The sequence below is a fragment of the Apis mellifera genome, linkage group LG9, assembly GCF_003254395.2.
Source record: "Apis mellifera strain DH4 linkage group LG9, Amel_HAv3.1, whole genome shotgun sequence".
NCBI lineage: Eukaryota > Metazoa > Arthropoda > Insecta > Hymenoptera > Apidae > Apis > Apis mellifera.
The window spans coordinates 7,233,797-7,247,698 of NC_037646.1; the positions used below are offsets into that span (position 1 = coordinate 7,233,797).

The 13,902-nt window shown below is 32.7% G+C and overlaps 1 protein-coding gene across 4 annotated transcripts in view; it reads left to right on the plus strand.

Moving 5' to 3' along the window:
* Window positions 1-13,902, plus strand: part of NLG-5 (neuroligin 5) — a 223,498-nt gene that overhangs the window by 65,122 nt on the left and 144,474 nt on the right. For all 4 annotated transcript variants that reach the window (XM_016913850.2, XM_006561563.3, XM_006561564.3 and 1 more), the window contains one exon: window positions 9,993-10,130. The gene's annotated coding sequence lies outside the window, so the exon portion shown is untranslated. The remainder of the gene's footprint in view (window positions 1-9,992; window positions 10,131-13,902) is intronic.

Sequence of the window (13,902 nt, forward strand, 5' to 3'; positions counted from 1 at the left end):
TTAAGATTTTTCGTATTCCACGCAAACCAGATAAAATAAGAAAATGGAATAAGATAAATCGATCCAAGGTGTTTCGTTTTTATCCACATCATCATTTTTCCACGCATTTCCATTCGAACGACTTGGAAATATCTCGTGGATTCGTGATCCAAGGTTTGAAGAACATTGACGAATTTCACGCGAATTTTAACGAAAGACTTTTCACCGATTGATAGATAACCTGGGTTAGACGATAGTTGCAGGTGCGAGGTAATGGATATATCGGTTTGCCGGCGTGGCACGATTAATCAGCGTGGCTGCTAGGCCGAGTAACGTTTCTCTAGGCTGTTTAGAAAGATTGCTCGGTGTAAATCGTCTTGTTTCATTGCTTTTTCGCGAACGGGTAATGCATTATCGTATGTTCACAAAAGATTCGACGAATATTAATCGTTAAATAATTTTATATACGAATAATTCATCATTAAATCATCGGTTTCTCTTTTGCAGAGATAAAAATGTTTCATAAAATATCAATAACGAGCCGCATATTCCATATTCAGCATGATAAATAAAAGACAAATAGATAAGAAGAGTGGAATAAATCGATTATGATCAGAAAGGAATGTTAAAATCATTGATATATTTTCCTAATTTTTTCTTCTATTATATTTATACAATCATGCCTGGATTGATTATTAAAAACTACTTGTGAATTTCAAGTTTGAACAAGAAGAGAAATTTGAATTTCTCATCGAGATGAAAATTCTTTGTCAAAGGAGAAATAAAAAAAAAAAAATATTTTCTCTGAAAAAATAAATAAGCACAGAAAATCTAATATAAAAGTAATTTTTATCGAATATAAATTAATCAGGAATATCGAATTAGCTTGGTTTAAAAAATTAAAAGTAAATCAACATTCTCTTATTTCATCCCTTGTGCCAGAGGGACGCACTGTTTTCCCTCGCGCGAAAAATTACTCAGGGAAATTAGCCAGCCAGCGGATCACAAACGTGGAAACGCGGGATATACGCCGCATTAAAACTTAATTAAAGTCTCGCGCAGGCTGCTCGTGTTATAATTTTTATTCGCCGTAATCATCGACCGCCTAATTTCGTGGTGAATAAGCATCAGTGTGAATCGATAGAGGAAATCGAGCTGGCTGAAATTCGCCTCGTTCCAGCCGAGGAAATATCGCGATGCAATTTGGAGACGACTGAAGACAAATCGTCGGGGCGATCATTTCTCTTTTTTGGACAGAGACACTTCCTCTACAGAACTAGCTTCGAGGAACATTGATTAATACGAACAGTGTGTTTCGATTTTTTTTCCCCGAGATGTATAGATGTATAGATGCATATTAAATGTGGTTTTGAAATATTTTGTTATATATAGAAATTGTAATGAACAGATTGATACGATTTTTTAAATATCTTTAGATTAATTTAGAAAAGGGATATAAATTAATGATGGGGAATTGTAATTGGTTAAGGTTAATTATTAAATAAAAATTATATTCTGTGCAAATTGAACGCAAATTTATAAATATTTTATCTAATGTATTCTAAATAATGGATGTGAGAGTTTATATATTAATAAAAAATTCTTAAAACTTATAAAAATATACATAAAGTATTCAAAATGATATTTACATAATTAATATATTTAAAAAATGAAACAAATTTCTATTAAATTTCATAAAAATTTCAATTTCTATACAAACATTCATATTCTAATAATAAATATTCGATTTTGAAATATATTGTTAATTATAAATGAAATGTATATACAAATTTCATAATTTTTTTAATAATAAGAACAATTAATATTCTTTTCTCGAAGATAATATAACATCCCCAAAAATCGTTTGAATAATCGGTATAACGAATGGAAAATAATTCTCCCCTTGTTTTTAGCCGCGATATACTTTCTATTTCCGTGGTCGAGCATGTGCGGAAAAAGCTGCGGGGAAAATCCGTATCGTTGAAGAGGATTTCCGTTGATAATTCTTTTCCAAGGAAACTGAAAATCATTTCGCGCGATTTTTCGACTCCAATTCTTTTCCTCTTCTGGCCATTCGTAATTAACGACGCGACAAAAATGGATACAGAAATAAAATTTTTATCTTTCACAACAAAGATACTCTGATAAATTTCTTTCGCGCATAGCATTTATTTCTTTTGGATTAATTCGTAAAAAGATTCGATATTCAATGCTGAATACATTTGCAAAAATCGAGAGGAAAATGAAGAATATAATACAAAAAAAAAGAAAACAAGGAAATTCAAAAATATAATATATAATTTTTAAAACTTCCCGAAGGTTAAAGAAAAAGAATATAGGAAAAAAAAAAAGAAATAAATTCCTTTTCATTTTTTATATTTTTTAGAAAAATCCATTCATATTAACCATTATGCAAAACAAGAAATCATAAAAAGATGTACATTCACGTATCACTTTTTTGATTCACAAATTCAAAATTCCTTTTACCTTTAAAAAAAAACATCTATTCTAAACGTAAACGCCTTTTATCTCCCAAAAATATTCTCATTTCCACAACTTTTTCGTATTATATCACCGCGGGTTGCGCCATTTCTTAATGGCTCTAAGATTACATTTAAAAAAACGTCACCGTAATTAAGATATTTCAACGGCGAGGCCGGGCCGTAGAAATATTTCGGTTGCTTTGCTTAAAAAAGAAGAAGAAAAAAAAAGGCGAACCCCGGTTACCGGTGCATAATGTAGCTACACACACACACACACACACACACACACGGACGCACGTTCGCTAGAATGCACGGACGAGTGACGAGAAGGGAGGTGGAAACGAGTATTGCGACTCTTCTTGTAATCTCCGCCTGTCCAGGGGAGGGGTGGGAGGAGAAATTTGCATCGCGAGACAATAGGGATGCTAGAAGTTCCCGTGTACTTTCCGTTTGCGTACACGGGGGCCAAAAAGTAGGCCGTCCAGCAAAAATGAATGGTCCCTTTGTCATTTAAATGCGATCGTTTCCAGTTCCTTTTTTTCGGGGTCGCGCGCGAGAAGGGGGTGAACTCTGGCTGGTTGCTCCAAGGAAATCGCGATGATTTCACTGATATTGCGGGGAGTGGGCGGGGATATTGTCATCTCTTTGTGGAACGAATTTGAATCGAGAAAGGATCAGTGGTTACAAAAGGTATTTGTAAGTGATAACCTAAGTGGACGAGGATATTGTGATCTTTATATTGATTGAATTTGAATCGAAGAAGGATAGTGGTTGCAAGAGGTTCTTGATTAAAAGAATATAAGAGATATTGTGATTTCTTTGGAGAATTGAATTTGAATTGGGAAAGGACAGTCAGATGTAACAGTTGCAAAAAGTGCAAGAAAAAATTTGTATTAATATATTATGAATAAGGATTGTGATCTTTTTGAATTGAATGAAAGAATTTAGTGGTTACAAAATGATTTTGATATCGTGAGTAGCTGAATTGAATTTTATATTAATATATAAATAATATAATTTAATAGTAGCAATTTTCATGATAAAAATTTAATATTAATACAAATTTTGTATCTTATTTTTGCAACTATTGCAATAATAATTCAATAATAATTTATTGAATTAGTACTCAATTTAAATTTTAATTTTGTAAATTTATGTTTTAATTAAACTAAATAATAAATTGAACTTAAATTCATTTTTTTATTAAATATTATAATTAATATTGTATTTTATATATTTTATATACGTACCTTACGTATATAACTATTCAATTTCTATACATTTTTGCAGTTTTAAAATTTTCGTAAATACATAAATAATCATATTTTGCCTGAGGGTGCTGTTTTTTCTGAAAGATGAATTTAAAAGAATGAAATTCGTCAACGATAGAAAATTTACGAGATGAAAATAGGAAAACTTGATAGAAAAATTAAATGAGAGAAATTATAAATTATTTAATAATCATTAAAAATAATCGTATTATTTATAGAGATTTACGAAATTAATTTTTCTAAAAAAAAATCGTATCGAGAATCAATACTCTTTCTCTTTTTATTCCTAATATTCTAATTTATACTTGCTTGCTCGAACTTTATACATAATGCAATTGAAAAACAGAAAAATTTTTCCTCGAAAGAAGAACAATTAGAATTATTCCCGAGTTTAAATTCCGCGCATGCATGAGTAAACAAACACACGTAAAATATTTTTAAAATATGTATACACGTTATAAACGCGTGAAATACTTTGAAATGAAAAAACTTCGCCAAAAAAATTCGAAAATAATATTCCTATTAATCTTACAATATACACAATGTTTATTCAAAACGCATTACGATCCATAATTACAAATTATTCTTCTTCGCAAAAAATACCTCTAATCTGATATTTTTTTTTTTATATTTAAATTTCTAAATGATCAATCAATAACTTTACATTTTTTGATAAATTATTTCAAAACTTATGATAGAATGAAAAAGAAAAAAATAAGAAAGAATCATGCAACAATCTAAAATTTATTTCGACTCGAAGAAAAATCGATTGATGTATGGATCGTTCAAGATATTTAATTCAGATTCACCCTGCACATTAGATAGAAAATATAATTATTCAGTGAACTGTATCGTTCAGTGGGTTAGCCAATTTATTCGAGGCAGTCGCTCATGAAATTTATGCATTCGCCAGCGTTAGAAACCCGCCACTGAATTATTCTCTTATTCCCTGAAAATTCTTCCCTTTATTCGTTCCCTCACCCTTTGGCAATGATTAAATTTATTCGCAAACACAGGCGAATGAAAAGTTCCACGATTAACGAGCACAGAACCACCATTGCGCGATTCATCGATGAGAGATGTAAAGAAGTTAACGATGCATTAATTCCACGGATTTTTTTTTTTTTTTTTTTGCGAAAAATACGGCATTCGTTTTTTTTAACAATTTTTTTTTTTAAGCTGCCATTTCAATTAATCAAACGGTAATTGTATAACGTACGATAAATTAAAGCTGGCATGGAAATATTCGTTCCCGCATTGTTTTAATCATTCCCGTGAATAATTGACACGTTTAATCCACAGCTGATTGTGTGGCTGCTGTTCAGTCACGTGAATAAATTATGAGAAACAAATATCCTCCCCAAATTTATCAATTCCTCCTCCTCCATATTTTTATCAATTCCTCCTTTTTCTTATTTTTATCAATTCCTCCTCCTCCTTATTTTTATCAATTCCTCCTCCTCCTTATTTTTATCAATTCCTCCTCCTCCTTATTTTTATCAATTCCTCCTCCTCCTTATTTTTATCAATTCCTCCTCCTCCTTATTTTTATCAATTCCTCCTCTTCCTTATCTTTATCAATTCCTCCTCCTCCTTATCTTTATCAATTCCTCCTCCTCCTTATTTTTATCAATTCCTCCTCCTTCTTATTTTTATCAATTCCTCCTCCTCCTTATTTTTATCAATTCCTTTTTCTCCCTAAATTTATCAATTCCCGTTCCTTATTTTTATCAATTTCTTTTCCTCTCCAAATTTATTTCCTTCTTCTTATTATAAGAAGCAAATATGTTTCGAAAGAAAAATCGATCGACAGTGCAAATGTTCTCTTCGATCCAACGATCATCTTAAATCCAAAAATTATGATCGTAAACAAAATATATATTTAAATTAATATAATTCTCATTTTATTTTTATCAATTCCATCATTTCCTTATTTTTATCAATTCCTTTTCCTCTCCAAATTTATCAATAAATATATATTTAAATATTAACACAGTCCTCTACATTTTATTTTTATCAATTCCTCATCCTCCTTACTTTTAATAATTCTTTTCACTCCCCAAATTTATCCTCCCTCTCTTCCTCCTTAATATGAGAAACAAATATCAATATGTTACGAAAGGAAAATCGATCGATAGTGCAAATGTTCTCTTCGATCTAACGATCATCTTATATCTAAAAATTAGGTTCTTAAACAAAATACATATTTAAATATTAAATAATAATTTCTCACTTTATTTTTATTAATTCCTGCTTATTTTTAACAATTCATTTTCCACTCTAAATTTATCAATTCCTCATCCTTCTCCTTCTCCTCCTTATTATAAGAAACAAATATCAATATATTTCGAAGGAAAAATCGATCGACAGTGCAAATGTTATCTTTGATTCAACAATTATCTTAAATTATCTTAAATTCTCTATATTTTATTTTTATCAATTCCATCATTTCCTTATTTTTATCAATTCCTTTTCCTCTCCAAATTTATCAATAAATATATATTTAAATATTAACACAGTCCTCTACATTTTATTTTTATCAATTCCTCATCCTCCTTACTTTTAACAATTCTTTTTACTCCCCACATTTATCCTCCCTCTCCTCCTCCTTAATATAAGAAACAAATATCAATATGTTACGAAAGGAAAATCGATCGATAGTGCAAATGTTCTCTTCGATCCAACGATCATCTTATATCTAAAAATTAGGTTCTTAAATAAAATACATATTTAAATATTAAATGATAATTTCTCACTTTATTTTTATTAATTATTTTTATTAATTCCTGCTTATTTTTAACAATTCATTTTCCACCCTAAATTTATCAATTCCTCATCCTTCTCCTCCTCCTTCTTATTATAAGAAACAAATATCAATATATTTTGAAGGAAAAATCGATCGACAGTGCAAATGTTGTCTTTGATCCAACAATCATCTTAAATTATCTTAAATTCTCTACATTTTATTTTTATCAATTTCTCCTCCTTCTTATTTTTATCAATTCCTCCTCCTCCTTATTTTTATCAATTCCTCCTCCTCCTTATTTTTATCAATTCCTCCTCCTCCTTATTTTTATCAATTCCTCCTCCTCCTTATTTTTATCAATTCCTCCTCCTCCTTATTTTTATCAATTCCTCCTCCTCCTTATTTTTATCAATTCCTCCTCTTCCTTATTTTTATCAATTCCTCCTCTTCCTTATTTTTATCAATTCCTCCTCTTCCTTATTTTTATCAATTCCTCCTCCTCCTTATTTTTATCAATTCCTCCTCCTCCTTATTTTTATTAATTCCTTTTTCTCCCTAAATTTATCAATTCCCGCTCCTTATTTTTATCAATTCCTTTTCCTCTCCAAATTTATTATTTCCTTCTTCTTCTTATTATGAGAAACAAATATGTTTCGAAAGAAAAATCGATCGACAGTGCAAATGTTCTCTTCAATCCAACGATCATCTTAAATCCAAAAACGTTTTTAAAGAAAACATATTTAAATATTCTCTTCATTTTATAAATATAACAATTTTTTAAAAATTTTTATAATTTTCTCGAAACAAATTATTCAATTTGCTAAACATAGCAAATTTTAAAATTACGAAGAATGTAATTAAAAATTATCCGACAATTTTTTTTTACTATACTATGAGTTCTCAGCTCTGCAATAAGATTTATAAAAATATCATCGTTTTCATTAGTGACGCATGACCGAAAGATTATTTTCCCTCGTCGGAAAAAAAATTCCATCTAACCTGAGAGATGAATTTACGCGTTGGCCAAAGGGAAATTAAATGTCGATGAAGATGGCGATTTAGTCGACAGGAACAGTTTGTACGATCGTGTACGAGGCCTGCACTCTGGTAGCTAAAATTCAACATTTATTCGAGCATCTATTCGAAAATGTTTTGATATGGTGTTCTCCTCAGTTTCTTCCTTCCCAAGAAAAAAAATTGATAAATGAACACACATCCTCGACATATATTCCTCCTTTCACTTTTGCGAAATTTTAATCGAATCATAGATTCATACTTCGAGTGTTTTTATTAATCTTATCTATCTCATCCTAAAATATCCAAAATTTCGAAAATAAATAACTGTGTAAAAGAATCTACGTATACATTATTATTCGCAAATTCGAACGTATCCATCGATCGATAAATTCGCATAATCGAATCGACTCAATCCCGTGCAAAGTTACCGAAAGTCGAAAGAATGGTGGGAAGAACGATGGAAGAATTGAAAGCTGGGAACGGTGGAGTTCGGGGATGGAGTTCCATTAGGAAAAAATTAGCATACGGTCGGGGCGAGTGGCGCGTTATCGTGGGCGCAATGGTACGGAAGCGGGAATTATTTTCTCTAATCCAATTAGGGGCGCGATAAAAGCTCACGCCCTAGTTGCTGTCCGGCAATCGGTCTTCATTAGCCGGCCCAACTTTTCCTCGAGCTTAGCTGAAATTAAGCTCGCGTGCACTCGCGTTAATCGCGCGATAACGAATCGCTTTGGATACCCCGCTCCCGCTCCAATTCGAAAATCGTTTTTGTTGCCACGTTTTAATCCTCCAATAGAATACCTCCCCTCCCTTCTTCCTCCAACTTCGAATTCGGTGGACGGGCATTTTCGAAACGATGTGTATATATATATATATATATATATATATATATAAATTCGAGCTGCTTACCGATCTGGGTGATGCATTGTTCGAGAGATGGGAATTTCGCTGGCCCAAATAAATGTACTTTTGGCTGGCTATGACCAGTTTCGTTGTGTGTCGGTTTTATTTCGTTCGTTCGATCCTGTGAGGCTGTATTCTATTATAGCTTTTATCATCCATAATAATCTTATTTCTAGTCTGACTCTTTCGCTATTGTCTATTATTGCGTCCGCTTATTTGCGTCGAACAGAACGATTTTTCCACTCGTTTCGTTATACATTGGATGTAATTAATGTTTTTTTTCAACGATTTGAAGAAATTTATTTCCTTTTCTTTTTTTTTTTTTTTATCAAAGCATTTTATTCGACGCAAGTTGGGAAATTTATATAAGTGAAATGTGACTCGAACGAGAAATTGTTCGAGTGATGAGATACGTGAAAACAGATTATTTATGTACGTATAACGTACGTGTAAAATAATAGATATGAAATAGCGAAGGGAAGATATAAACGCGAAATGTAACATTAACAACCCGTGGAGATTATAATCACGTGAAATTGCGTGCACGTCATTTCGATGAACACAGTGCACATTTGAGGAATCTAAATTTCAATTTGAATTGTATATCCTTCGTTAGATTGGCTTCAAATTAGGCACAATCGAACTGCAAATAAATTTCCAATTAAAACGCGATATCTAATTAAATCTACTATGCGCAGCTATTATGAGATACTTGCTGTAATAAACTCTGCATTAAACGTTATTCATAGAATTCGTAAGATTCGTAAAATTCCGAATTCGCAGTATCTCGACGACTTTCAAGAATCATTGTATATATTTAAAGAACAATTTCTTTACCAAGATCGTAAAATTAACGGAACGAGACGGCAGTCGGTTGAGAAAAATGTTCGTTCATTCTCTGCGTAAGTCCCATATGAAGTGTCCCTCAAGAAGTTTCACGTTCAATTAAGCCCTTCGAATTTTATGACAAGTTTATGACCCGTTTTTAATAGTTTCTCGTAATGTGATCACCGACGATATATAAATCGTAAAATCGACGTAATGTTCGAGATTAAGAATAATAGATACCGGTTATTATATACTTATGTCCATTTATACGAGTGAAGTATTATTGAGAACGTCTCAGATATTTTATAGTTGCGAAATTATATATCTTTAATATCCGCAGGAAGGAAGTTTTCGAAAACATTGAAATTTTATGACGTTGTCGCTATCGTCTTAAAACGGAATCAAATTTATAGCGCGTCGATACGTTCGATATATTTGAGGAGAAATTTTTTTAAAGATCGTAATTTTGTAACGTAAATATCATTTAATATTAGTTTGAACGAAATATTTGCATATCTTTTCCGAATTGAGATAAATTTAAAAGGAAAAATAAAATTTTTAAAATAAATAACGATTGAGTTATTTAAATTGATTATAATTTCATGAATAATAAAACTTAACAATTTCTCGACACGTGAAAGATATATACTTTGTCATGAAAAAATAATTAAGTCACGAATTAAAATCACAGAAATAGAAATGTAATTAAATCAATATTTGTTTGTTCATTTTTCCTAATTCTTTTGTTTGCTTGTCTCATTGCAGGATATTCTCGCTCCTTTTTGGTGAACAAGGATTCGAAATGGTATAATTTGTGAACTTGTTGAATGTGAAACGGTGCTCGAATGCAAGAAAGGATTTGACGTTGGAAGTGATTCGTTCAGTGTTCGTTTCTTATTTGGGGTAAGTTTCAAGAATTTAATTCAATTATTTAACAAAAATATTGATGCAAATTAACAATTAAAATTACGATTTTAGAAATTAATAAAACAAAAAGATTCGATTCGATTCCAATAATCAATCACCTCGGTTAACTTTTTAACAAATCCAGCAATAAAAGATTATTTACCACTTCGAACAATGTATATTCGAATAATTTGCAAGGAAATTTATTCAAAGTTTCGTTGCGGATGTAATTAAGTGGCGACATCTCTTTATGCCGTGGATCTCGCTAAACGCCCGGATGTTTTTATTATGGCGAGTAAAAACTGGGCGAAAACTTCGCTTAATTTATAATGATCCCATGAATTCTTACGGTTCCACGCGATCCACCCGTAAAACTTGAGGAATTAACGAGCGAGCTCGAACGATGTCGTAAATACAGCACGAAAGAGAATGCTTTGACGACGTTGATTGAATTGAAGTTTTTAGCGACAATGTTTTACAGAACGCGAACCCATAAAAAACGAGTCGAACAGTTAAATTTTAACCTAAACTTTTCATCACTCAAACTTTCGAAATATATTTATTATAATAATTTATCGAGAACCTATACATTTTTAATACATCGAATATAAGGAAAGAATCGATGTTAAAAAATAACTTCGTTCAAGTAATAATTTCACAATGGTCTGAACAATTTTCAACGATTGTGTCCTTGAAGACCTTGAAGAAGAAACAAAAAGATTTCGAACGAAGCTCTACATCTTCAATCTCCACTTTATCCCGAAACGAAGCCAAAAAATAATCTAAGTCGATTTGGAAAATTCGAACTCGAGAGACATCGCGAGTATCGATGCAATTTTTCACGAATTCACCGAGCATGTGGGGGGGAGGGGCGAGAAGAGGGGCGAACAAAGGATCTTGTCTGCATTCTAAACGTGGATTTCAATTACAAGCACCGGGTCCGTGACATAATCTTCGCGGGCAAAGACGCGGGCAAGGGGAAAAAGCTCGCCATCGCTTACTGTCGTGCTCCCACGACGATTCCGCATCCTGAATACTTAAAAAGAAACCCTCTTTGAATTGTAAAGCAAACCAAAACGATACCGTCCAACTACTTCTCCTATTCTTACATCTTTCGCTGCATCTTTTTTCGTCCCATTCCACGGCCACGCGATTTCTCCCTCCTTCCTTATTTCAGAGAGACGACGAAATCTCTTGTTGGATTTTAATTCGCTCGTATCAACGCGCCGGAGACCGATTGGAAAATGTATTTCCCCGCCTCTGAACAAAAGGAGGATCCGAACAAGGTCGGGGAGGGGGAGGATTGTATCCTCGAGTTCGAGATGTTTGCTTCGTGTTTTCTTGCGCGTGGATTGAGGCGGAGTGGGAGAGTTTGTTAGAGGAGAGATCTCTCTCCCAGTTTTTATCCCGGGGATGCAGGGTGAATGGGATTGAAAGTTTCGAATTGGAAGTTTGAAGCGCGAGTAGTTTTACTCGGAGCGATTCCTTAGTGAAAAACTGACGTGAATGGTTTATGAGGTGAGGTAGATTTCTTTCGAATTTTTCGATAGAAGTAGTTTCTCCACTTTTTTTTTTTTTTATTCGAAGTCTTCTGTTTCTAAGAAGCTTTTGTGCCTCGAAGAAAAGGGAGAGGGGGATTCTTAAAGCAAAAATTTCAACTTGAAACAACATTCTCCAATTTCGAGAACACTTTTTCCTTTTCGAAATTCGTAATTATTGAACTCTTAATCTCTTTCTAAAGAAAATCTTATTAAAATACTATTCTCAACATGATCGAACAACCTCAAACCACATTTTTCCCGCGTAACACCGCCTTCAAAATTCATAATTACAAAGCTCCAAGCTCATTCGTCGAGAGGATCTTAACGAAGCATTGTTAAACATCGTCAAACATCGTCAAACATAGTCAAACGATCTCAAACGACAATTTTCTCGGATTATTTCGTACCACGGACCTTCCCTGTTCCCATAAAATGTATTTATCGCGCTGTAAAAGGAACGAATTCGATCCGGAACAAGGAAGAAACATAATAGAAACCCAGGATTGATCGTATCGAGATCCCGTGGGATGCTAACCGTAGTACGGTTTTCCATAATTGACGAGTTTCACAGCGAAGGAACAAACGTTTCTCGAGCTCGTCTTTATTATACGAGCTGTATATATATATATCGAGGTCCATTTGCCTTCCAGAAGGAAAGGAAGATCGATCGAGCGAGAATTCTGCCGCATGCGTGTCGCGATCGGCGAAACTTCATAAACTATGCGAAGTCTCGTCACGTTTGAGGAAACAGGATCGATCCAAAGGAGTTATAGACTCGGTATAAACCGCAACCATGGCTACGTAACGGTTTCGAATGTGGGATGCTGCGGGTATATATGCTGAATTTCCGAAACTCTTTTCTCCCAGTCGCCGGCAAATTATGCGACCCCTTTTTTTCTATTGGAAAGTTGGTTCTGCAATCTATTTAATTGCAGAAACTGGAACGTTGCTTCTTGTTCGTGAAATTATACATTGTTATGAATTAGTTTCTGCAGTTTCGATCGAGTTTTTTGACAATGCAAAAACAGTCAAGAAATTTTGATCGTAATCGCGTTGTAATTGGAATTTGATTAAAATTTTTAATTTTAAATTTCTCTGTTTCATTTTTAATTTATTATACTTTTTAATTTATTCTTAAAACTGTTAAAAAAACGGAAGATTCCAAGCTAAAAATATCGATAGCTGAATTGATAAAAGAAAAAAGATTTCTTCAGTTACATCCTTTTTTATTTTTGATTTCGATTGGATCGGTGTCGTCGTGCCATCGACGCGAGGAAAAGAAAAACAAGGGGTGAATTCGTTTGAAGGGGGTGTGACAGGATTAAAAAAGGAAGAAAAAAAAAAGAAAGGAAAGAAAACGCCGTGGAGAGGACGAAGACACATTAATCATATGGAACAATATGTTATGCTTCAAAGTCGAATGCAATATTTCCTGTCGTCCAGATGAAAGCAAACCTATGTGGTGGCTCTTGTCTAGCGGAAAATAAACTATCCGTTTGTTTTTCCGCAAAAACCACCTGGACTAGCACGCTACCTGGCTACAAATATTTTCGTTCTAACGGGAAATGAGATTCATAAGCGGGATTTATCGCGAACCCGGCAAAAATATTAAGTTAGAATTGCAAATGAGAATCCTTAATAATCGTTCTTTTTCGCAAATTTCGATTCTTACGACGCGATGGAATCTCTGTATTCGCCGTTAATCTTGAAGAATGGACGAGATGAATAATCGAAGAATCGATCTTCTAATAAGAATTGACGAAATGAATGATTAATGGAGGAAAAAGGAAAATGGATTCTCAGCTTCGGAATAGAATTTAAATTTGATTGAAAGTGATGACAGAAAGCGAATCATGCAATAAGAAAAAACTTTTGGCGACGAAATATTGGATTTTTGGACGAATATCGAAACAATTTCTTGCCGAAAAAAATATGACGAATATTGAATCGAACGAATATAGAGACGAATATAAAATTCCATTGTATTAACAAAAAAAAAGTTGTTTTCTTTGAAAGTTTGATTAATTAATCAGTGTCAGAAAAATTAACAAGTTATTTTCGAATCATTGACGAAGTATAATGATATTTGAATTGCAGAAGGAGAGAATAAAATATAGATAAAAATAAATAACTCTTAACTCTTATAACTTTAGTATCCACAAGAATCTCCAAGTTCAATATCCAAATTTCTTTGTATCAAACAAAATATAACCTAGATGTTCCAAGCC